Source organism: Siphateles boraxobius, unplaced genomic scaffold (assembly GCF_051911475.1).
Source record: "Siphateles boraxobius isolate OS27281-9 unplaced genomic scaffold, OSU_SipBor_1 19, whole genome shotgun sequence".
Classification (NCBI taxonomy): Eukaryota; Metazoa; Chordata; class Actinopteri; order Cypriniformes; family Leuciscidae; genus Siphateles; species Siphateles boraxobius.
The window spans coordinates 25931952-25950920 of record NW_027508799.1 but is presented as its reverse complement, the minus strand read 5'-3'; the positions used below and the strand labels follow the sequence as shown (position 1 = coordinate 25950920).

Sequence of the window (18969 nt, the reverse complement as noted above, 5' to 3'; positions counted from 1 at the left end):
CATTTCTCCTTATTCTCTTGGACCTCACAGCCACCTTCGACACTGTTGACCATACTATCCTACTCCATCGTCTGCAACACTTCATTGGCATCTCACATACAGCAATTCAATGGTTTCAATCCTACCTGACTGATAGAGTTGAGTATGTGGCCCTGGGAGGAGCCAGGTCGAGGCCCTACACAGTTACTTGTGGAGTGCCCCAGGGCTCCGTTCTCGGCCCTACTCTCTTCTCCATTTATATGCTCCCACTGGGCCACATCATCAGCAAGCATGGCGTTGCTTTCCATTGCTATGCTGATGATACTCAGCTCTATGTCAGGCTGGACCCCACTTCATCTACACCTTCACTCTCCACTCTAAATGCCTGTCTGGAGGAGACGAGGGCATGGATGACGGATAATTTCCTCCAGTTAAACAGCACCAAAACTGAAGGTCTCCTCATTGGGACCCCACACCAACTCCGATCTTCCCCCCTGACAGTCTACTCATTTGCTGGCCATGATATTTCTTTGACATCCTCTATAACCAACTTGGGGGTTCAATTTGACGCCCATCTATCATTTAACACTCACATCCAACACACCTGTAAAACCGCACTTTTTCATCTCCGGAACATTTCCAAACTCCGCCCCTCCCTCTCTTTTTCTGATGCAGAGATGCTGGTGCATGCCTTCGTCTCCTCCAGGCTTGACTACTGCAATTCACTCCTTGTTGGGATCCCTGGCAGGAGCATGCAAAGATTGCAATACATTCAGAACTGCGCTGCCAGGGTCCTTACGGGGGTTCGCAAATTTGAGCACATCACACCCATTCTCCAAAAACTTCACTGGCTCCCTGTTAGATTCAGGATTGATTACAAGATCTGTCTCCTGACATATCACAGTGTGTCTAAGGTAGTGCAACAGTGTACCTCAAAGACCTCATTACTTTGCACAATCCACCCCGACATCTCCGCTCTTCTGACAGCCACAAACTTCAGGTTCCTGAGTCCAAACTCCGTATTATGGGAGATAGGGCCTTCCAGGTAGCTGCACCTCGATGTGGAACGCTCTCCCTAATCACCTGAGGGCGCCACAGTCTATAGAGGTCTTCAAAAATAAATTAAAGACCCACTTATTTTTAACTGCTTTTTCTTAAAACATATCTTATTCTTGTTGTCACCAACTGTTCTTAATTTTGTTATTAAGTGTTTTAATCTATTTTATTGTTTTATCTGTGTACTTGTAGCACTTTGAGATATGTTCCTTCATGTGTAAAGTGCATTACAAATAAAAATTATTATTATTATTATTATTATTAAATCGGACAGCAATCCGATCAATCAAGATGCAATCAACAAAGTGTAAAAAGGCCCTAAATGTTATTTACAGAGCTAGTATCTTGGGTTATATTGAAATCCCTTGGCAACATCACAAATCTATCACACTTCACTGTAAAAGCGGTACACAATCTTGAGTTAGGGCATAGCTCTCTCAAACTAAGGACATTACTCCTGGACGAATCTAAAATGGACTAGCATTATAGGCTGTGTGTGTGTGTGTGTGTGTGTGTGTGTGTGTGTGTGTGTGTGTGTGTGTGTGTGTGTGTGTGTGTGTGTGTGTGTGTGTGTGTGTGTGTGTGTGTGTGTGTGTGTGTGTGTGTGTGTGTGTGTGTGTGTTCTCACTAGGGATATTTTCTGTGTTGTGTAGAAGTCTGCCACTCTGTGTTCTCCCACAGGATCCTGGCTGGCGACTTTCCAGTAAATTCATGTTCCTCTGCACAGGGGGTTGTAACACACACACACACACACACACACACACACACACACACTAATGCCAGAGCCATTGACCCACTTCATTTTAATAGACACACAAAACAGCATTCAAAAATACATCCTGAAGAGCCTCAGCCAAGCTAACGCTCGAAACCCTCAATGATCTAATTACGGCACTACCTACCACTGAATGATACTTTCTTGAGAAGAAAAAGTTAAGATAATATCTGCGTTCTGTATGAGACATATACTATATACTATTATATATACTAAATATATTTTCACCTTTTAATTTGAATTACATGAACTTTTGCACAATATTCTAATTTTTGCGACATTTATGCGCTGACGAGGAAAACATTTTTTATTTGTTGAGAATGCATAATTTCAACCATGCAAAAAGATTCAGTATAAATCAGTAATATAAATCTATTTAAAAAAAGGAAAATTTGCCACACTTCATATCATATGGAGACTTTTCAGAATATTTTTAAAGGATGATGTTAACAAATAACTGAATCAGTTTTGAAACGATTGACATAAAAGGACAGTTTTAACTGATTCTAAGGATATTAATCAATCTTTTTGTCATACAATAGAAAAATAATTGCTCACAATGTTGCTTAATTTTGTAACTCACAAAATCATTATAAAAATAGTGAACAATACTGTATATCGGCCATCCTCAGCCAATTCCATATATATCATATATCTAAGACACAAGAAAAGGGGTGGGGGAGAAAAAGAAAAAGAAGAAAACATGATCTGTTGCCAGTCATTCTCCACGGCTTCTACTTCACATATAGGTCTACTGCCAGACTAAAGAAACTCATGGTCTCCAACTTCCTGACCAGTGCCGTCACCAAAAGTGCTGTGAAAGAGATGCAGTCTGGATGCTGATTGAACCTTCACTGCATAGGAAGTTGAAGAGGAGAGATACCAGAGGAGCTGGACATAAACGATTGGGCTGTTTGTGAATACAAAGAAGTCTAACAGGGTTAATTACCAAGCAAGCACCTCAGAGGATGAAAATAAAGTGGCTAGAGCATTACTAAACACGTCTGTGCCACAAAGTACTTATTAGCCGTATACTGTATATGTGGCCAGAGGTTGGATGGAGAGGAGAAGGAGAGCACATTATGGAGTGTGTGTTTCAGTGTTTGGAGAGTCAACAGTATTCCCTTCAGAGCAACCTCTCTAAAACAACTGGACAACTTACAGTAACCAGGTACAGATGTTAGGTTACGGGCTGATGCTGACCCTATAGTGTTGCGTGCAGAATCACGCTGTGTCAATTCATGGCTATTCAATTTTGTATTCATCAAGGCATTAAAATTGCTATACAACAGGTGTGGTGCAATGGCAGGTGATGGAGTCAGTCTTTCAATTGCTTTCACATCCTGTGAAGAGGTGGGAAATCAAGGGGCAGAAATCAATGTCAGCCGTACATTACTTTGAAATGATGCGTGTCTCCAGGCAGATTAGCGTCCCACCCTGCTAGATAAAGTGCCACTGCATGATCAATACTCTAATAAAGACAAGCCATGGCTCTCGTCTCAAGCAAGATTGCCTCCATGACCCGATGAACTCCTTGTGAGTGTGCATCCGGAACATTAACCGCCAGTTAAGTGTAAGATGAGTGGTCATTCAGATGACTCGGATTCAATTCAACACAGATTACACTAATCTAAAATAAATGGTAAATGACTGATATTAAATTGGGTGAATTTCGGTTTAATCGGATCAGCATTCTAATCAGTTAAAAATGGCCAATATAACAGTCTGATTTCAGGTTCACCTGACCTTGATCAGATACCTTTTTTTCATAAATAAAAATTAAAACATAATTCAAGATAAGATAAACACACAAACCTCCACACAAATACACACTTATACAAGTTTGGATTACATTCAAAATCCAGCAGCCGTACCTTAAATACTTGAGGAAATATAGTGTCGATCTGTAATGCTGATTGCATATCATGTGGTGAGTTCACAGCTATGAGCATATCTTTACATACACTGCAGCAGATTCAAAACCCTACTGTAGGTTCACATGCTGGTCATCATTAGCAGGTGCTGTCTTTGTTCTGGCAGATTTACTAATACTAGTTTTGTCTCATTTTCACGTCGAGTTATAAAGCTTTAGCTCTGACTACAGTTTATGGTGTAGTGTGTTATGTCCAGCAAGGAGCCCTGCATTATGGGCAGCAAAGCCCTGTACTCATAAATAAAAGCAGGAGTGGGAACACATCACACTTGCTACATTGCTGCAATACTGCAGGTGCTCCTGTCCAGTGAGACCAGCGAATGAAGCATTAAAAAGGTCACTGTAACTACCTATACCAGCCAAAAAAAAAGACTAATAAATAACCTTTGCTGAGTACTGGACTAGAATTTCCATGTCATGCCATCCATTATCTAAATCTATATTTATACATCTATAAACAGGAAATAAAATGGGTAGTTTTATTGTGTTTTGGGGAACCTGTTATAGGATAGCCATGGCTTTGTTTGACTCTGCTGTGCCCACAAGAACCAGAGAGAAATATTATTTCAGGTCGTTTTATTCTCACACAGCAAGATGGTAGACTCCTTACTAGTGCATGCAGGACCCCACAGCAAAGAGAAAATGGTTAAGCTTCTCATTGTATCTTAGGCAAGGTGAGGATTTGGCTTTCCAAGTACCCTCTGGTTGGGCATTGTTGTTCCAGCAGGCTACCACTCACCCAAGCGAGGACGATTATGAATAAGTCCCATCTGCACATCAATCCATCATCCCCGGGATGATTTGTTCTCTGCTTGTGTAAATTAAAAACTCAGCATACACCGGTTTATTAGATGTAGTTGGTGGCAAAGTGAGCCGGGAGAGGCACTCTTCGTCATTAAGCATAATTAAGCTGCCAACATTGTCACCCGTGACTGCGGATGCATGGGCAAACCCTGACAAAGCATCAATTCAAATCATGGCCCCAATTCGGTTCTGTTACCTGTGCTCGATCAGAACAAGATGCTAATATCCCCTCAATTCCACATCATGTTCATTAAGGTCGGAGGAGGTCTTTGATGCTTAATTACTCTTTTGCAGCTCATCTGTAGAGACGTGCCATGTCTACGCTGTTTGAATGCAGTAGGAGACCATATTGTGTGTGACTGTTTTACTAATAAGACTATTTTTTTCTTCTGTCAAGACAAGACGAGGAATATGGTACATTAAGCTGAGCCCTCACCTCTGAAACAATCGTTAGAATTGGGTCTTTTCTCAGTGGATGGAAGAGTATGAGATGAAGAGCTGAGTCTGAGCATGTGAAAAGGACTTTCCGACATGGGTAATGCACCATTCAGAATTCAATTGATAATGCTTTGTAGACTCCATTTAAATTCCTGAATTTGAAATTATGTTCTAAACCACATGTAGGGTTATAACGGCATACCAGTATGGCAGTTTATCGTGATATTGACTTGTACGATTATCATATCGTGAACATTTGCTTATCCACGGTTTTGAAAAGAAAATTAAAGCAGATCTCAACTGCGCATATGCAACTTCTTTCCACTTGACTACTCCACCTATACATGTGCACTGGAGAAAATGTCTGAGACTGACGCTGCGAATTCTAATCTCTATCCCCGCCAAAAAAAAAAGTTAAAACCTGCAGTGTGTGATTCAGTGGGAATACTTTGGGTATCCGAAAAACAAACGTGGGTTTTTCCTTGAAGATTGATATCCAGTTTTGTCCAGAAATGTGGACGAAGAGTGACTGCAAAAGGAGGAAATGCATCGAATTTGTTCTCCCATATTCGCGAACACCATCCCTCCCTGCATATAAAGTTCAATTTATAACTTAAGGCCGTATTATTTACGTGTTGCTGAGGGAATTTACGATACAACGCAGATGTCACGTAAAATGCGCGATTTGATAGATGGATGAATAAATCTAAAATATAGCTGTGCAATAAATAAAATCACTATATGAGTGTGTCTATTAATATACAGCACAAAAAAATTTAAATCTATATTCTGCTTGTTCAGCGTGTCTGTGTGAATGAGCTGCGCTGTTTCGCCTAGTACATACTCAAGTATATGTGACGCTTATGGTGTTTAAAGCGTCTGCCGTCTCACTCACTATATAAGGACGTGAACACATGAACATATCCAGAGCTGCTCTGAGAGAACTAAATGAGCATTTCATAATTTTGTTGAAAATAATTTATTGTCAAATACACTCTGACTGAAACTCATAGGAGTTTAGTACAACCTGTCAAAATAAAAATTATCTTAAATAATAATTAATAAATTAAGAATAAAACTAAGTTAAGGTTTTATGAATTTAATTGATCAGACATGTTTGTTCCATAAAAAAAAATTTCATTAAAAAAGTTTGTTTTAATAAACCATATGTTCAACCAAAAAACCCTCTGTTTTCATTCATTTAAGGTTCATTGTAGCTGATGATTATAATAATGATGATTGTTTAATACCGTAAACCTTGAAACCGTGATATTTTCTGAGACTATCATACCGTGAAAATATAATACCGTTACAACCCTAACCGCACGCAGAAATATGAACGAAGTAGAATAAAAAAATGTATTTAAACTCAATTGTATAACTAACAAATGAACAATAGAACAAACAAAATGAATGACGGACAACAGACGGAACAAATAATATATATTAGAATGCATGATAGATGGACAGACAGAATGAATGAACAATCAACAGACAGACAACTGAAATCACAAAATAAAATGCAACCAAATGTCCTCATTTCTATACACATCCACAGATATGTACTGTAGTATCAATTTAAACCAACCTCATGTCATTCCCCATCTCCTCTCTGACTGTGCCCTTTCTATAAAATAGAAAACAGGCAAAATAAAAAATTTAACACATAAGTCAGGTCAAGGCTTTTCCTAAGGTATCAGGCTGACAAGACTCCATGCCAAATCAAGTCAGCCATTCTGCTCCAGTGCACATTTGAAATTTTGTCCAAAGCCAAGAAGAGTCCAATGCAGACAAAGTATAGTCTGACTGGAGTGACCGTCCCAAGGCACTCTTACAGACAAGGTCCCAGAACAGGGATATCCTCCCCCCACACCTATCTACCAAACTTCAGTTCTGCATCAGTGGAGGAAATCTTTGAGAATAAACAGATGGTGAGGAGAGAGTCAAAAAAAAGAGACTCAACATTATGTTATTCACTCGCTTGGTTCTTCATCTTCATAGAAGGAAGGGTGCTGCTTCAGAAAGTATTGGTATTGTGAAATTGATACGCAGGGCATGTATCTGTTGGAATTGTCTGTTCTGAATAAGGACAGATACACTGACTGTTCACTAGCCACGACAAACAACCCAAATGCATTGGGGTGAGACTGAAGGGGGGCATAAAACGGCAGGTACAACACAAAAGAAGCCCAGACTGACAAACATAAATTGCCTGGTGGCAAAAAGTGATGATGTCAGTCAGTCAATGTCAAAGAGTAATTTGTCATAAATGGCAAAAATAGCCCAAAATGCTGCACGCCATGATAACAGCCTAATGGGGAGGTTCTGATCTCTTTAAAATAACACCCCAAATAAATAACCTTCAACTTGACAAGACGCAGCACAAGGACAACACAACAAAATGCATGAGAGGGCTTTAAATTGTTTAAGTCATGATCTGGCTGATCTCAGGCAAAACAAATGGAAATTATTTAACTTTGCCCCCGCCAGCGGTCTTCTACTTTTGTGCATAAATGCATTAAATACAGTGAAAATCAGGCCAAACTGTAACTTTTCATATTTAAGAGACCATCTCTCACACAAACATACTCTTTTCTGATTTACTGTACATAGTTAAGAGTGGCAAAAAGTTAGTTTTTTGTTTAAACCTAAACAAAATAATCTGTACTGTGCTCTCACACTCACAAGAGGGTTGGTAATATATAGGATAGATTGAGACAGCAGGAACATCTTATGCGCAGTGACAAGAGGATCTCACTAAGGTAACTCTGGTGTAGCCTATTCATTGGGTCATGGAGATGAACAAACAAGTGAAACAAACCAATTTGCCTTTAAATGTTAAAATACAGCCAAGGTTTGCACTTAGCAGTACAGAGGATCTCCAATAAGGCGTATTGAGTGACAGTGAAGCAGAATACAAACACCTGTTCTTCTCTAAACTGCAATTTATCAATCTTTCACTTATAGAGACACAAGATCAGCTGCTAAAGCAGCTACAATCTTTCTTGAGTAAAACACACCGTTCAATTTTCCAGCTGGCTGTCGGGTTAGTGAAATATGGCCTTCAAGATGAAAAGGTTACAGTCTATTAAAACATCGCCACCCGATTCATCACATCGAGGGGCATTGACTCATTTTATTCTCGGCTGCTTCATCTAAAACCAATCAGGGGAATTTACCTACAGAGAGTCAATTTACAATGGGATTTCCATACCTCATCTCACCTTATTCACTGCAATGAAAACATCCAATCATTTCACAGCTGACGAGCTGATGCTGGGCTTGGCTTTTCCCTGAAGAACATGAATAACTACAGCATTCACACAGCCCATAGAATGCGTAACGATTTCTGTGGCTCAGATCTATAGCCTAGGACCAAGGAGTTAGCAGTGCATCACAGACACATGCAGTCAATATGGAATGATGCTGGTCACACATCCCAGATCTATAATCTGAAATACACAACTACTATAGAATTGCAACAGTGACTTGAAAAAAGCTGAAAACAGCTGAAATCCATTCATCTCACTATTTCATCAAACTGTATTGCTTTTTTCACCTTCCTGCTGATGTCACTCGGTTTACCAATGTCCATAATCTAGATCCAATTGGTATATGGGATGTAGACTTTTTACAAACCAACTGATACCAGTTAATTTTTCTTGTTAAATATCCAGTTTTACTCAAACACATCAAATGTATGGGGTAAAATGAGGTGTGAAATGGGAATTAACAATGACAAACAAATATGCAAGGGCCACGTACTGGTGTTAGAATTCAGTGGATATTCGTGGACAGGCGTTTTTAAAATTTCCGCCATTTTCTCACTCCCGCTAACTTCTGAGACATTGGCCGTATATGTGAGACAACTGGACGCGTCACGGATACCGGTGTCTGCGCGCGAGAGAGACCAGTGTCTGCGCGAGAGAGACCGAGTGCGTGCGCTCTTTTAGACACACTCGGATATTTTTTTTTTTTAAATATCGATACTAGAGGTTGAAATATCGATAAACTATCGTGAAAAAAAATATCGCGATAGTTAGCTGTATCGATATTTTTGCACAGCCCTACATACTGGTATTACAGCACAAGAGTGTGCCTATATTCAATCCAACATGCAAACTGTCATTTCACAGGAATTTAAATATGTGGCTTAGCCAACTTTTCCACCTCATATTCCTTCTGCTGTCTCTTACTCCTTTTGGAGATTTAAACAATCTGCTCAAGATTTTTCTGAGAGAGTCACAGTCAGAGATTTCCAGCTTTGACTCATGGGGTGAGGGCTAATGGTTGGTGAGTCAATGATGTGAGGACATGAAACACCTCTTCATTGCTTGTGCATTGCATTCCCTGTCTGATTTTTCTGAGCTGTGCGATCTACCGAAAGGTGATGTGCCAAGCCCTTTATCACCATATAAAAAAATTATTTAGCAACAAATAACTGTTATTCAAAAGAAAAAAATCTGCGTGTCTCTACTCTGCGGCAGTCATGTGACTCCTTATCAGCTTTCCCTCTTTTACAAGAAAGTCTTGTTAGTATTCCAACTCTATTCTACTTTATCTCCATTTTAAAAAGGCTCTAATTAATATGAATAGTAATTAGCAACCTCGTAATTCCACCTCAGTTTTTTCTTTCCAAGTCAACAGTGGAGTCCCACCAGTGGAAAGAAGGAAAGAGCTATGAAAGAAATGCAGAATTGCTACAAGACCCATAAATTGTATTATCTTCAGGAGTTGGCATTACATAAGCATATTGAGATTGCCTTGTTATCCTGTTGTAACATTGCAACAATTAGCATGAGTGACATTATCCTGAGGTTGTGAGGGCAGCTTAACTAGTTGAGGTGTCTTTGTACCTGTAGATTTTTCCAAAGATGTAGGTGTCACTAGAGATTTGAGTGTCTTCTGAAACTATACTCAGTCTGCTTTTTGAATTGGCCCCCTGAAATATTTTAAAATAATGAACACCTCAAAGATGCTATATCCTGCTCGATGGCAGCGAAGAGAGGGGGCCGCGGGACAAGAATAATTGGTGAATGCTGGCACAATAATGTGAGAAGAGACATCATGGTTAAAAATGCAACCTGTCCGCAATGATGCAGATCGAAAATTAAATGGGACGCCGAGCGCACTCAGAGTGTTGTATGTAGGTGCGTCCTGAGGGCCAAATCTGTCATTAAAAGATCATTATTTTATATCAAGACTGAAGTTGGAGTGGAGTAAAATACCACTTCCCTTCTGGTGGTGTTTGCATTTTGTAAAGATAAGATGGGCACAGACTGGAGTGAAAATGATGTCTGGGGGTTGACAAAAATTCCACTGTCAATCATTCTTTCCAAACATTCTTGCGATATGGATGGATGGACAAACGCTTAAATAATCCCATATGGGAAATTGTCGTTTTCCGAAAAACCACAACCATTATTTTCAGTCCCAAAACAAACAAGCAAGATGAAGTCAGAGTGACCAAGCTCTGGCTCACTACTTCCTGTGGCTTTTAAACACAGGTGGAAAAGAAAAAACCTATTGCTTTCCTGCTGATCTGGCCCCTACAGTATGCGGCACACTTCTCCGGGTTGTCTCACAAAAAAACACCATACATCAACCATGACAGCAGCATACAACACACACACACGCAACTAGGGGAAATATATGCACAAGTTGAATATGATAATACAAGAGAGCTGCGCAAAACAAAGCAGGTGGTGACTCATTCCAATATTTTATGGAAAGTTGTTTTTTCTCTTGTGCACTCCATACTACACAAGTGTTATCTTGAAACTAAACGGCTTGTGTCATTTTCTCAGCATCTGTGGAATAAGGCAGATCAACATATATCACATTATCATCACATTCCGTATTATTACAGCTCCAGCGGGGTTCACTAACCTGACCGTTTTCTCATTACTCTGAAGCGTGCAATGGATGGCAAAGTAGTTAAGGGTCAGTCTCTAGAGACGTGTATAAAACGAAATGATTACTACTCACTCTCCTGCTTGCAAAAATGAAATATGTACTGAAACTAAGTACCGTTAATGCCATTTAGATTATCTAGCAGCCCTCTTGGTAACAAAAAGTATAACAGCTTTCCCCATATCTATCTCAAATATATCTATCTCATATAGAGGAACTCTTCTTTCTCAGACATTGGACTTCTATCTCCAAGCCCACTTATAGTGGCTGAAATTCGTTTTTTCATTGAATGGATGCACAAATAAAGAGTTTTGAAGTTGTTGTTCTGTTCAAAATACTTTTAGGACCATTTCACAATTGTTAAGGTACTGAAAGATAGCTTAAACCAACATGGAGCCTATGGTGTTTTATGCTATAGGTAGCTGTTGATGTAGCAGATCTACAGTAGCAATCCACCAAACCATTCTTCACATACAATCTGCCCTCTGAAAGGAGAATGACTTCTCTTCTGAAATGACCCTCTGCATAATTCACCGCTCTGGGGCTGATGCACACCCCTGGAAATGGAGAAAGCACAGTTCTACACTATACTTGTTCTGACCCAGTTCAACACACAGATGACATCCAGCTCAAGCTGTTGGTTTAGAGAGCTGCAGGTACACAGATTGGGCTCGGTGACAGTCAGAAAGTGTTATTATCCAGCAGGCAGGTTTTCTCGGTCCTTTCCCTCTGCTGGATAGATAGAGCTGTCAAGAGAGGACTGAGCCAGTGTCCACAGCCATATTTAAACAGAGCACAAAGCTGCCAAGGCTTCACAGTTTCCCAGTGTGTAACAGAATATTTCAAATCAGCAAAGGAACTTCTCTCAGCCATATAAAATTGAGAATAAATTAATCTTCTTGTCCGCCACGGTCCTGAAAATCTTCTCTGAGATTAATAATCTTCAGATGATTCATTTACTTATGAATCATTAACACTTCAGGGACTTAAATGTGCAGATGGGAAATTACTGTTATGCAGTTACTTTGAGGTCTGTAATACAAAAATACAAAAAATGAATATGCTAGCGTTTAAAGTATTGTATTTGAAGAGCAATATTTAATCCAAAAATGAGCAGTCAACAATTTCTCATCCTCTATGAAAATGGATAGTAATTCACACTGTTAAACTCTTAAAAAAAGAAGAAAAAAAGAAAGAACATGTTTTATCATAAGGATGAACATTTTCATTTTGGGATGAATTCATTCTTTTAAGTTGTATAATATTTATGGAGGCACCTCTGACATGATTATGTGATGCACATGGGTTAAAATGATCCATGTCGTAATCTAGTTTACATTTAAAAAGGAAATTAAAACTTAAAAAGTGCAGTGGATGAAGATCGACTCAAACAGAGTTCAAAACAGTCCTCTGTGATTCATGCTCAAAAATGGTGTACTGGGAAAGATTAAGACTATAGCCTCTGATGTGCCCCTGAACGCGGAAGATCAGAGGCTTTAAAACAGGTCTTTGAAACCAACTAATTAAAACAGATCGGAAGTTACAAAGAAAGACATTAGCAATCATTTCTGTGATGGCTGTAGACAAACACTATGATGACCCTCAAATGATCTCACCCTGAACTACCTTTGATAGGCACTAGCCATAACCCATAAGACTAAGAAAACACATTTCCATTCTGGCTGGTTCATGACAATGATTTTAACTCTAGATAACAGCACTGCAGTGACTCCACATCCATTCTAAAGTCTATGATCAATATAGCATAATGTAATAACTATATAGCTTACATAAGGCCTTTAGACAATTATCTAAATTGTGATTATTGCACACTGTAAATTACAATTATACTGTCACCCAAATAAGTATATAAAATATACAAAACTTTTTACATTTTTCTTTTATGCTTTATCATGTTTAATTTAGGGGTTCATTGATTAAAAAAATGACTCCAAAAATTTTCTAAAGATGTATTTGTATCAAGATCAAACTGCAAGTGATGCGTACAAAACAAAAAACTAAATTTACTCTGTTATTAGATGACATTTAATTGTCAGCAAAGTTCATGACTGTGACAGCTCTTTCGTAGACAATATTGTGTACAGTTTCTGTTTGAGACTTCATGAAGTGGTCACCTCAAATATAATTACATTTATTTTAAAGTCATCTCTCTCTCTCTGCACTACAGCTGCTTTCTACAAATGACTGCTATTTTAAGGGCTTTCATTCATCAATTTAGAACCTACAGGCTCAGAACAATAAAGCACTCAAATCGCTGACAACACTTAATACACTGCCAAAGCAGGCCACATCAAGATGTCGTCATCGCCAGAGAGAATTTTATGCACCAGTTGGACAGTCAAGGGTGTGATTATTAGCCCTAATGAGAGCCATCCAGAGTGGTACATGTGCTCCAGATTGCAACACTGCAGTGCGGGATGTAAATTATTCTCTGTGACAAAAAGAGCAAATTGGAATCCATTACTGAGGCCGCAGAATACTGAGCAAAGGAATTACAAATGGGACAGAAGCATTCATTAATCTCAAGCCTTGTGCTCTTTTGGGGAAGTGATTGATTGCTTTATCAACCCCTTTGACCTCCTGTCTGCATGATGATTCTGCCGTTTATATTTGCTACTATCAAACCGTAGAAAATATTTCAAAGTTCACACAGCGAACCACATTAAACATGGGGTGCATAGCAAAGTGGATTTCACAGAGTATTAGGCCTTATTAATTGAAAGTTTATACACGTACATAGGTATTGAAATGTCATAGGTATTTCTGCGACACTAGAGGCACCTAGCGGAATTACATAAATACAGCATATTTTGCAAACTAACCTTTCGCACGTCATGCCTACCTTACCTCAAACATCACAATCACAGCTCTTACGGGTGCTTTTGACGGCATGTCTCAACGGTAAATGTAGGCTACTTTCAAGGTTCAACGTATTAGGAATGCTTTTAGCTGTGTTGCTATGCGTCATGAGAGTAAGTAACTGAGTAGCTAACACTCTGTATAGAGTGAACACGAGCATCTCGCTTATAATAAACCCATCCAATGTATCTGCATTGGGGTTTTTTTTTGTACCACTCGCCACTGGCAAACTGTATGTAAAACTGCTGATTTGCTCACTCCATTATATAGAGGATGCGACATTTCCACTCATATAGCTAAATTAATGTAGATGAACATATTCCAGGCCATATTTCACACCTTGTATGACATTACGTATGTGTTAAAAAAAATCTGTTAAAATCCAATCTGATAGTTATGACGTGATGCATTTCATTTGGATATGTTTGGGAAAGCATTTCTTTTTTAACTTTTTGCCAATTTTATTGAGAGTAGAAAGAGGCCAGGTAATGACGGAAAAAAAACATGAAAGGAATAGGATCAGGAAATGTAGTAGAGGCAGACGCAAACTTGCATCACCCACACAAGGACTACATTTGTATGTGGAGATTGTACGCTAACTGCTACGCTAAGTCCAACACAGAAAATAGGAGTTAACTAAATTTCTAAATAGTATATGTACTTAGGATAAATGACAGCTAGTTCTCAGTAAAACCATTACCAGTTTTTTTTTTTTTAAAGGATGTAAAGGATGCAAAAAGAAAGGATTCTCTTGGCATTTCCATCTGAAAAAGCATACACTCTGGCATCTCAAAGCACCTTCTAAATGTCTTTGATAAAATATGAAACAAGTACAGTTGATCTGTTTTTTTGGGTGATTGTTTGAGTTTTCTTTTTGACATTAATGTGTGTTATGGGGTCTTCATGATGACTTCAAGAGAAAGAAGGGGGGGGGGGGAAGTTACAGCAAAAAAAAAGATGAAGCTAAAAAAAAAAACTTTAAACATGCCCTCTTTTAATTATAATTAAAATTCTTGTCTTTTAATGCAAGCAAAACCACTGACAAAGCGACTACACCGAATCCTCTCAAAAACTGCTCTTGATAGACCCTTAATATAATTGTTCTGTCAATAACCCTCTTTGTAAGATTCCTCCAGAGATACAAATATTTAAACCTTTACTAGGAGCTATACAGAAACTCCTACACACCTGCATTGAATAAAAGATTAAGTTAAGAGCAATTCATCGCTATATCACTTTCCGAGTCACTGCTGTTTCATTGAATTACCGAGTACTGGTAAAAGCAAGCAATCCCTCCCACAAGTGACAAAAATTGGCAAACCACCCCATATTTCCTCTTGCCCTCTGATACATTCACCGCAAAGCGCAGAACCCCATAATATTCAGGTATGACAGATAAAAAAATTGAAGTGAAATGTGAATCTGACTCAGAGATACATTTATAGAGTGTCTACCTAGACGGAAATCACTTTAACCATGCCTGACGAAAGGTGTTTATATGGTTGTCCCTGAAACTCAGCTAACATGAAGGCAAATGAAAATTTGATAATTTATTCACTCTCTAGTTGCATTACACTTTAGTCGGCTTGGTTGCACCCACAAGCTCAAGCTCACACAGACAAGTCAGGCCTGCCAAAGTCAACAATGTCCATCCGCTCCTATCTGCAGTTAGATTACTAGAACACTACATAAAATCCACCGGCATTGCAAGGGGTCCGTAAACCCTCCATTAAAAACCACTGAGTCCATAACGAGTGCTTCATTTGCAACTTGCAGCCCATGAGGGGATGTTAGTTACACGCTTTGTAATGAAGTTAAATACTCTGTAAACACAGAGGCTCCCTCTCTCTCATGGCCAGAAGGCAATCACAAACAGTCTAATGGTGGTAGAAAATAAATCGACGCATAATTCATCCCCGTTATGAACAAAATTGAAAATTGTATTTGGTGCTAACTGATTGGGATTATTACTTTTTGGTAAAATTAATAACAAGCATAATATTGTCCCTATAATGCAGTAACTGGAGACTTTTACTTCATAGTGACTTAGAGTGAACTGACTAAACCTAAACCAAAATAATTACCAGAATCTAGCCCAATTCAACAAAGTGGATGTTTGGGATTGAAAACCATAATAGAAACAGATGTGACTCAATTGCCCGAATACAACAGCGGTCAGGAGTGACTCAATTATGAATGATTAAAGTCTCGCAATAGCCATGAATAATGCCTGTGATCTAAGTGACGGATTAAATATCAAAGATGGCGACTTTCATAACACCCGAAAGTCTTATCACAATTGACAACATTTAATAAATGATTCAATGTACGAACTCATCAGGCAAATCTTAATCCTAATACTCTTAAGTCTTTTTCAGTTTTTTTTTTATTAAAACTGAATATAAAAGCACTGCATTTGAGATGAGCCTGGACATCAAAACTGATGGGATCAGCAGATTTGGTGAGAGGACTGCGATTAGATCTAAAATCTTAAAGTGACACATAGCTTGTTTCTCATGTCTGAGAGTAACTGGAAGATGGGAGGGATAAAAAAAAAAGCTCAGGTCACTCAAATTTACTGTGGAAAGTGTGGAAGAGGCCATTAGGAAAACTAAAACAGGATGGACAACCAGATTCTGCTGTGAGAAAGCCAGATCTACCACCTCTTTAATCATATCGGTGCAAATTTTGTAAAGGGGGGGGAGAAGAATGAAGTCAAATAAACCATGGTTCTTTTTTCCCCCTTTATTCCATGGCTCTAGGTGACCCGCTGATTATAATGGCAGTAAAAGAATGAATGGCCAACGATGCAACACACTGATCCATTCTGTAATCCTGCTAAAAGAAATTCTCCAACAAATAAACATACTTGTTTCTTGGTTATAGTAAATAAGGTGAAACTTTTGTTTGAACCTGCTAAGGGGATATACCACCAGCGTCCTTCTGCTTGGGAAAGGTACCGTTTGATCCAACATCTTCCTGCGCTGCGCCTCACTGGTCTCGTTAATGAGCGTTAGCAAGAAGTCTAGAATTTCTGTACAAACATTTATTCAGTTCTGCCGGCTAAATGACCATCTTAATTATGCTGAATTAGAAGTTGCATTTTTAAAACAGTCACTAATGATGTAAAGTAAACACTAGCGGGTGGGGAAAAGTGCACACAGGCGACTATTCGATTCAGTGTTTCGATCTCCTCCGGCTCAGGAAAATTAATTGAAAAAGCAAAATTATCAGTAGAATTATATTTGACTGTCATTCTTGTCTATATGAGATGGGATTAATTAACACAGTGAAACCACAATTGCACAAGAGGAATATTGATTTAAAAAAATGCCAAAGGGAACTTTTAATAACCATTTTATTTTAATTATGTAGGGACATTTCTCCTATTACTATTAGTTTAATTACTCAGCATAACATAACATTCATATTTTTTATATTCATTATTCATTTATTCGATTGCCCTAGAAAAAAACAAGACATTTTCCATAAAAACATACCCAAGAAAAGCCTTTTAAATATTTTTGGCATCAAAAATTATACCATATAAACACCTACAACCATACAAATCCAACCAAATGTCACTTTGTTGAGCTGTAATACATTAAATGATGAGGAAGGGAATGAAGGTATCTGGAGAAGTGTGAGCAAAAACATATAAATCTAAAAGGAGTATTAAGTCACTTCCTCCACTGTCCTGCACCGTTGAAGCTTTAATCACATGAGGCCCAACTTAATAGACCCAATTATTTCAGCTGCTTCAAAAGCACCAATGAGTACACCATTGCCACTAACTTAAAACCTATGTCAGTTGCTTATAATACCAGAACTGTTTTTGTATTTCGCTATAACAAACTGACCCAGTTTACATTAACATGTAACACACTTTCCTTTAGTCCAAACCTCCGTTATAGAAAGGGTTCATTGTAGGACAATAGCATAACCAGTTATTGCAAAATAGTATTTCAAAAAAACACATACTAAAAACACGACATCATAGTTAGTTAATTACCGATTATTTTTTCCAAAGCAACTTATGCCGGGCGTACACCAAAGGATTTTCACAGTCCCAGACTAAAGACCGGCAGTCTTTAGGAATCTTACTGGAGTCTCGGCGCGCTCCCGTCGTCTCGATCGTTAAATGTGAGGTGATAATCTGCAGTCGGCGACCCGATTTATGCCAGTCTTTCTCTAGTCTTTCATATCAAACATGTTTGATATTATCGCAAGTCTTTAGTCTGAGACTAAAAACTGTAAACCCAAGTCTTTAGATGTGAGCTGATAATCTTATAAAGTCTTTTTCTAAATCTTTTCAAAGTCTTTAGGTGTACAGAAAGCATAACACGTACAACACTTATTACAGGGAATGTCCACAATCACCCTAGAATGTTTAAAAGCGCAATATTAATAAGGTAATATTGCTATTGGAATGTTTCCACTTTCAAGTCAATTGATTTCTTCTCATGTCATTCTACAGTGTTCTTTATAGATTTTACAGGTAAAAACTTGCTTCATTCAGCATTTTATCATGGTTCTTCAGATAAGGGTTCAATTGACTACTTGAAAAATGAAATTTCTTCATTATATTTCATCTATGTTAAAACATTTATCACAGGAATAAGGGATTCTAATTTTTAAACAGTCACTCTACTCAGGCAAAAGAAATGTACTTTTCTGTCACTTCTCAATTATTACATTAAACTAAATATTAGCCTTTCATGAACTCAACATGACCTCTATAAAATGGTAAATTTGGCAGCAGAATTTGGTTAACTTTATTAATAGTAGTAGTAAAATAATTAACTGAAAAGAGCAAAGGAGAATTCTCCTAATTAAACCTGTTTGAATACTTTAATAAAATATTAAAGAGTGATTATAATATGCAATAATATAATGATTTGTAATTATTATCTTAAGCAATCATTAACTAATTATAATTTACCCTTAATACTAAAATTGCTGGTTTAAATAATGGTTTCTTTAAAATCAAACTAACAGACAGAAACGCTCCCCTAACTGAACAATACCCTTATACAAATTAACAAATACTAATTTCAAATCATTTCACGTTTTGAACATTGGCGACACAATGGTGCCCTTTAAACCATTATCTTACAGAGGAGAAGGGGAGTCATTTCAAGGGGATTATATTCTGTTCCAACAACCCAATGAGAGTTTCCAGAGCAAACAC

General features: G+C 38.2%; 1 protein-coding gene across 13 annotated transcripts in view; it reads right to left on the bottom strand.

Annotated features, from left to right (window-relative positions):
* grip1 (glutamate receptor interacting protein 1) overlaps positions 1 to 18969 on the bottom strand; it is a 269029-nt gene that overhangs the window by 226539 nt on the left and 23521 nt on the right. The window lies entirely within an intron of this gene.